The sequence below is a fragment of the Etheostoma spectabile genome, chromosome 15, assembly GCF_008692095.1.
Source record: "Etheostoma spectabile isolate EspeVRDwgs_2016 chromosome 15, UIUC_Espe_1.0, whole genome shotgun sequence".
NCBI classification, from domain to species: Eukaryota; Metazoa; Chordata; class Actinopteri; order Perciformes; family Percidae; genus Etheostoma; species Etheostoma spectabile.
In genome coordinates this window covers 21117250-21125565 of record NC_045747.1, presented here as the reverse complement: position 1 = coordinate 21125565, position 8316 = coordinate 21117250, and the positions used below count along the sequence as shown (strand labels likewise).

General features: G+C 39.3%; 1 protein-coding gene across 1 annotated transcript in view; it reads left to right on the top strand.

Moving 5' to 3' along the window:
- tollip (toll interacting protein) overlaps positions 1 to 8316 on the top strand; it is a 92426-nt gene that overhangs the window by 82112 nt on the left and 1998 nt on the right. The gene's annotated exons all lie outside the window — the stretch shown is intronic.

Here is an 8316-nt window from a genome sequence, read left to right as displayed (position 1 = left end):
GGTTCACGTGCCTCTGTGTCTGGGCCATGTCTGACCTGTTGAAGGCCATAAGAATTTGTGTCAAACTTTGATTTACAAATACATCCGGAGGGTAAGAAACGTGTTTAAAAAATAATCAAAAGTAAGAATTCGCCTTGCCAACGTTGACAGACAGCGCACAATTAAAGTAGTTTCACCATACTACATTTATCGACAAACCATTTTGGCTTCTAAATGTATATACAAAACATATTGCTTATACTGAGGGTGAAGGAGTTAGCAAATAAAGCTAAACTTCACCTGCTACAACATTCCTGCCGTGCTACAAGCTAACAAGCTAACTGTTAGACTTAGCAACAAGCTACAGAGTTAAATAAGATTTGCGCTATCACCAGTGATACAGTAACCATCGCTATCTTAGTTGTGTATGCTTGTTCTTAAAAAATGAAACAAATCCAGCAGGGATACTTACATGTCAAGCAGAAATGTGGCTAACGCTAGCTCTGAATCCGTGTTGAATCCTTTCAGGAGGCGTAGCTCCCTCCACCTCTGAAAAGCCGCTTCGATGTTGACCCTTGTTTTACTTCGGGCTCGGTTTAATTCTTTTCTTTTTAGCTCGCTTTTCGTCATCGGTCTTCTTCTGTTTGCCCGTCTTTGTTTTCTGAGCAGGTGTCACTCGAGAAATTGGCAGTTTTCCTGAAAAGTTGTTTCTCCGCGATTAGTGATTAGTGATTGGCTGTTTCTGACCGGGAGCTGTGTTTTTCTGCAAGTGGCAGTAGGAGCACAGGGAGGAGCCACAGGAGCTTGATTTTTTCAGAAATTATCTGTCTCATATTCTACTGTCAGGACATAGTGACAGTTTTAACAATATGTAAAAAATACATTTTTACAAAAGTTACCTACTGAAGCTTTAACTAGCGTCAGGAAATATAGTATAACCTATTTTTCTTCAACAATGCAAAAAACGTTTTATAACTTTTATATTTTGTAATATAAATTGTTTTTAACTATTTAATTATAGTATTAATCAGTCAAATCCTTATGTTGGCTAATGGTTGAACTGTTATTAACATTTACAAGCCTAAGTTGTGATAAACCTTATGACATCCCTATGATACTTAAGTGTATGTCAAAGACTTGACAATCTCCAACTCATGTGCTGACGTGCTCAATTCATGTGTCCTGATTGCTAATTTTGCAGCTCAAGCTAAACTTTGTTTTATTCTTCATTATAGTGGTTAATTACCTGAACTAGTTCTCTCAAGCACTTGTACTCTCTTACAGGGACTGTCTTGTTAAGCTCACAGTTGTTTACACGTTATAAGCTCTGTTAGCACTTTAACTTAGCAATGCCTTCTTGACCAATTGATCAGCATTGTCAACTACAGTGACTATAAAATAAAATAAAAATCTTCTGGGTATACACTGTTAGACTTTGCTGTATTTCTACAGTTACTTACCACAAGGCCCAGTAAAATACCATATTTTCTTTCCGTTAATTACTGTAATAAAATTGCATTATGGGTTGACATTTCATTTACAGTGCTTTACTGTATATTTTGAATTTGCGGTACACTGTTAAACTCTCTGTATTTCTCAGTTACTTACCACAAAATGCCCAGTAAAATATCGTAATTTTCTTTTCCGGTTCATTACTGTATATGCATTGCATTATGGGTAGTAACATTTGATTTACAGTGATTTACTGTATTTTTTGAATATGCGGTAGTCTGTTGTAAAACAACAGCAGTAGTGATACTGTAGTTAAATAAGACAGACTTCAATAAAATATTTAGTTAATGTTAAAGAAGCATAGAAATTAAATGGAAAAATAAAATATCTCTATAAAATTAAATTATTTCATTTTATAAAGATATTTTACATTTACATTTAATGCTTTTAGCTGTGAAGGTAATTTAAATTTTGTGATATGACCTCACGACTTCAAAGAATACTGGTAGATACTTCAAAGGTGTTGAAAGAAGTACGGCTCGAGACATCAAAGGAGTACCCTTTTGGTCCGTGCGCAGCCAGAGTCCGGTCACACACACTCTACTCGAAGAGCTGAGCATGTTAAGGTAAGATCAATCTTTGCTAATTCTGTGACATTAAAATCTCTGCTGTAGCCTTCGCAAGCGGCGACGTTAGCTTACCGACCTGTGTCATAGCTGGGCTAGAGCAAGTGTTAACTAGCTTCCCCCCGAAGAAACCAGACGCGCTCCAACCTAACATTTTCCCATGGTGAGGATTAGCTAGCTCTAATTACGACGTTCGTAAAGCTAACACTACTCGTTTTACATTCGCTGTTCGGCACATCTTTTTATTTGTCACACACATTGTCTGAAATACATGTAACCCATATTCTGGGAGTTTAAGGTCGGTTCTGCTAGCTTATGCTTGCTGTTGCCGTATTTTGGCTAACATACCTCCGGTTAATGCTAACGTTAAACTCCCAATTCCCATTCACTCTAACCCTAGATTTGGAATTTTTATAGAGCAACATTACCCAATTAACGAATGTTTCGCCAAAACCCATCTCAATTAGTGTATGTTTAAGAAATTGCCAATCAACACGATCAAACGCTTTTTCGGCGTCTAAACCAAGAAGCATGGATGGTTGTGGATCTTTTGTCATCAATGATTGTAAATTTAGGGCTCTTCTTACATTGTTGGATCCCTGTCGACTCTGGATAAACCCAGTTTGATCTGGATTGATGAGTTTTTTTATATACTTTTGAATTCGAGAGGATATGATTGATGTCAACATTTTATAATCCACGCCGAGGAGACTAATCGGACGGTAACTCGCACATTGCAGTGGATCTTTACCCTCTTTGTGCAGGACTGTGATAATCGCCTCAGACCAGGACTCCGGAGGATCCCCTGAATTTAAGACATAATTATAAAGCTTGCATAGTATGGGTGTGAGATCATTACTAAAAACCTTGTAAAATTCTCCTGCGAACCCATCTGTTCCCGGTGTCTTGTTGTGTTTCAATTTACCAATAGTCTCCCTAATTTCTTCTTCTCTAATAGGCTCAACTAGACTTGAGGCTTCGTCTGTTGTGAGTTTAGCCATATTTACTGATTTAAAAAACATTTGGATTTTGTCTTCTTTTGATTCCTGGTTCGGACTCTTGTATAATTGTTCACAAAATTTAGTAAAATTGTTCGATAGTGTTTTTGGGCTAGTTGCAATTGAATTGCTATTAAGTTGCTTAATTTTTGGGACAATACGGCTCGCCTGAGCTTTTTTCAATTGAAACGCTAATAAACGGCTAGCCTTATTTCCAAATTCGTAGAATTTCCTGTCAATAAATCTGAGGGCTCCCTCCGCCCTATAAGTCAACAAATCGTCCAACTTATTTCTATTTTCTTTAAGTTTGTCTAAAACCTCTTTTTTCCTTTGCTGTTTGTGTTCATTTTCCAATCTTTTGATTTCATTCTCAATCTGAAGTTGTTTCTGCATCCTTGTTTCTTTAATCTGGATCCTATGGAATTATTTTGCCCCTTATTGTGGCTTTTGCTGCGTCCCATAAGACGAGGGTGAGACCATTCCATTGTCATTAAAAACAAAATATTCCTTTATGGCTGTCTGTATTTCTTCTCGAATAAGCGTATCTGTTAATATTGACCATTTAACCGCCAATACCGAAAACAAGGTTCCAAATCCAAGTTAAGTCCATTGTCACAGGGCTGTGATCCGAAATTGTATTGACTCTATCGAACATTCTTAACCTGATGAGTATTCTTTTTTGTTACTAAGAAGTGATCTAATCTGGAGTAGCTGCCGTGTACCTGGGACATAAATGTGAAGTCTTCTCCTTTGGATGAGATAACGCCAAAGTCAATAATCCGAGTTCTGTCATCATAGTCGCTAGGCTTTTGACATTCTACTTTGGGATTTGAATGTTGGGGTAATTTATCTATTTATTGCTAAGAACACAATTCATATCCCCACCCATAAGCAGTAACCCTCTCCCTTCTCCGCCAAGAAATTTGCGAGTTTTTTGAGAAAAATGGGCAATCCTCGTTCGGGGGCATACACTTGACGATACTCACTTTTCTCCTGCAATGGTTCCACTATCATTATATGTCGTCCCTCTGGGTCTTGATATACTTTTTCACAATTAAAGCAAACAGACTTATTAATCAAAATGTACCCCACGTTTTTTATTAAGTCCATAGAGCTGAATATACTTGGTCTACCCATCCTCTTTTCAACTTAGATGTTCCTTTTCCGTGAGATGTGTCCTTGAAGCAAGGCTATGCACAATCATCTTCTTTAGTTGTGTCAGATTTTCTTCCTCTTAATTGGGCTGTTTATACCTTTTATGTTATATGTTATTAAGTCAATGATGTCATCAGTAAAAGTAAGTTTAATAAACTGATTAATAATTGCTGCTCCGTCTCTGATACGACTCTCATACAGAAATATAAGGGCAATGCAACTTTTCTTGAAGTGATGGTAGTTGAACCTCTTGCGTCAGGAAACACATAAACACTTGAACACATAACAACTTCCAAAAGTGCGCCAGCCATAGTCCCTGAACTGTAACCATGCCTGACCCCCGATAGAATCAGGACAGAGAGTGGTGATTCTCTGCGACGTAGCACAACATGTGCCGTCAAGACCAGTGTTACACTACAATGCATCAAGTTCTCTGGAGATGGTAGCTCACTCATGTAAATAAAACAGACTGCCTCCATTTTTCCTTTTTCTTTCCTATTTTTGACAACTCATATGTCTCAATTAACCGTTATACCTTCCGTCTTTTCTCGTCCTACTCCTACATGACCTTACATTACCTTCAAACAGTTTTAACCTTTTATCTCCACCTGTCTTATCTTCAAGCCCGCTCCTGTTCCATCATGGCCTTCAGATCTGCTACAGACAGCGTCCCGTCTCTCTGTCTCTTCGAGCTGGTGCTCCATCCGTCTGCTAGTCTTTCTTCAAGGCGCTCCCTTTCTCCGCGAGACACCTGGACACCCAACCGCTCCAAGGTGTCCGATGCCTCCATCAGCGAAGCAAAAGTGCTTTCTCCCGAATCCATTTTAATCTTCAGGCGTGCTGGATACAGACACTTCGCCTGTACGCCCTTCTGTTTCAGCTGCTTGGTAACTGCATGCACTTTTGCCCGTCTCTTTTGTAACTCCGGGGAATAATCTTGATCAAAGAAAATCCTCTTGTCTTGGAACGAGACCCGTCCTTGACTCCACGTTTGCTGTAAAACCACATCTTTCACCGCTGCGTCCAGAAATCTCACGATTATTGAGCGAGGAGGCGCCGCTGGGTTTAACGGCTTGGACAGGAGCGACCTGTGCGCTCTCTCGATCCTTATGTCCAGATCTGGTGGCAGTGTCAGTACTTTAGGCAATAAAGCTTTAACGAACTCAACCACATTCCCTTCTTCCGCTTCCCTCTGGAATCTGGAAAATGCGTGATTGTTTCTCCTAACCTGTTTTGTAAGTCGCCACATGTGCTGCTAGCTGTGATTCCCGCTGAAGCAGGTACCGCAGCACCCGGTGTTGCCTCCCATTAACCTCCTCAGCCGCACCCACACGGTCCTCCAGCTTGTCAATCCTCGTGTGGTCATTCAGTTGTGTCTTATTTCGGACACCGATGTCTCCAGGCGACCAAGTGTCTCCTTGGTTTGCTTATGGCCCTCGGCGTTTTCCTGTCGCATCTTTCTCATTTCTTCCAGCATGGCGTTCGCCGCTAGTTTATCAGTTTTTTGGCTAACGTTAGCAGCGGTGGATCCGAGCCTGAGCAACGCTGCTAGCTGGGCTTGGCGAATTCGTTTTTTTCATCAAATTCCTTTGAATCGCCTGCTTGTTTCCGATCTGGTCTTTGAAGGGCCACTCATTTTGTAGTCGTATTGTATGAATTAGAAGGTGTTTCTTGCTGAAGTTGTCGTTATTTTTCTAACTCTTAATGGAGCCTAGCGTTTAAGCTGTTGCTTCTATCATACGTCACCGGAAGCCACTGTGTCGTTTTTTTTAGCTAAAAAAGACGTGTGGTAAATTTAATTCATCGTTACCCACATAAGCTCTAGTTTTGGTGGCAAATTCATTGCCTCCAGCATTTATGGAGAGCAGTTTTTTGCCTTAGCTTCAGGTTTTGGCCACTAAACCATTGTGATGTCCAGCAAAGATTTGCCTCGGGCCTTACTTTGCAGTAGTATTATTGCTTTCTACCATGGTTTATGGTGGAAAGAAAAGTATGTATTTTCCAACCCTTGAACTTAAATTTGACAGATTTTAAACAAATTATTAAGGACTCTTTATAATGACATAGTGATAACTTTTAATACACACATAACATTCTGTGTTATTCTAACAATATAAGAGTTACCTACATTATACTGGTTACCTGCATACTAATGCATGCATTTTTTTATCTTGTTGTAATTGTATTTATAACCCCATGCATCACTTTAAAAAATAATTTTTCATCATTTCAAATGTAGAACAACAACCAGTGACTGGAACACTGAGAGAGATGGGAGAAGAAGAAAGCTGGAAGAGGCTTGACCCCATGACCCACAGTAGCACATGATCCCTTTCACACATCTATCCTCATACAACAAAAGTATGACAGGTATACGTTTTGCAACCTGTGTACTCAAAATTAGAAATATTCTGTAGACATGTGAAAAACATCACTAACGGCAAACTATAGGTTTTCTTGTGGAAATGAGCAATTCCCACTCCTTTAAACAGAACCACAAACACATACGTGTGTGTGTGTGTGTGTGTGTGTTTTGGGTGGTGTTTGTGTGTGGTGTGGGTGTGGTGTGTGTGTGTGGGTGTGTGGTGTGTGTGGGTGACAAGGGCTGTATTTAAAGATGACTGCCTGATTATGAAAATCTTAAACTGTTTTTCTTTAAGATTCTTCTTAAGGATCAACCGATGAGGGCACAAGTGCACTGCTACTGTGGGTACAAGCTACAAGACGGGAAGAGTCGTCCAAAGAAAGGTGACGAGTATGTGCTCCAGAGTCACCACCTTCCTCCAACACTCACAATTTGAGTGGATGCATCAAACTAGGTAAGCATTTTCTTGTGTGATGTAAATAGTTAACATCAGAAAAATGATTACACAGTACGATGAAGTGGTGGCTGCACGTACCTTCCTGCGCCAACATGACACAACTAAATCATCCTGAATTTACCCTTGTGTAAGTAGAGTCACAGTTATGCAGCAAAAGCTACAAAGTGTTGTTTTAATTTTTAGTTAAAGTTTTCTTATGTTTTTTTGTATAAGTGACTGATAAGAATAACAATTCTTTGAAGTGGTCCAGTACTGACCGACGAACACTGTGACCTGCAGCTTTCAAACCGGGTTCTAATGTAATCATATAGGGCAAAGTGCGTCCAATTTCGTCCACTAAAAGTTCTGTTTTTGCCAACTGATGGTGTCAACATATTATTTTAAGTTTCTGACACCCTTTGGAAAGGATCCTAACAGAGATTAACCTTTTACTTAAAGAGAAGATCCTTAGTTAATCAGTTTTGTGAAACGCTCCAACAATCATCATCCCAAACCCATCGACAGACAGCAAAAGAAAGTAGAAAGAACCTTTATTATCTGGGGACTTCACTACTGGTGACTATTTTTGTATACGGTCATATTCTGTTTATGCCACAAGTTTTAAGTTTGTTAACAGTTTATGAGAGAAACTCATGATCATTTTCGTGCTTCTCATACAGTCCAGTATGGACCCCCCCCCAGAGCATCTCTGGATTGGAGGCTCCATCTTGGCCTCTCTGTCCACCTTCCAGAAGATGTGTGATCGCAAGCAACATGTACTATGGGTCGGCCTTCACAAATCCTTCTAAGCAGACTGTTCCTCCTTCCAAAGCCCAACACTTCAGCTTTGTGTGGTAACACCACAACACATTTTGTATACATTTGCAAATACAGTTATTTAGTTTTCTTCGGGATTAAAATGTTCAATCGTTTGAGAGTCAATTCAAAGGTAACTACTTGTTCAGACTTGTATTCACCTCTGAATGCTGCCCAGTGTTTTGGCCATATTTAGACATCGTTTTAGATACCTTGTAGTCAATTTTCTGTTCTTTTGCACTTTTCAGTAGTTAAAAAATATCTTGTTCCTGATGTTTTTACCTGAAAATAAAAATGTATTACTTTTGTACATGGGTCTAAAGTCACTTATTTGGAATTTATTAAATTCAATGAAGGAATCGTCTTTCAGTCCAAATCAAAATGTTCAGTATTTCCTTGTGCAGGAGTAGGCTACTTTGCAAAAAAAGCTGATTTATTTTACCTATATGCAAAATAAAACCTAAGACATATTTCTAAGATGTTGTTATT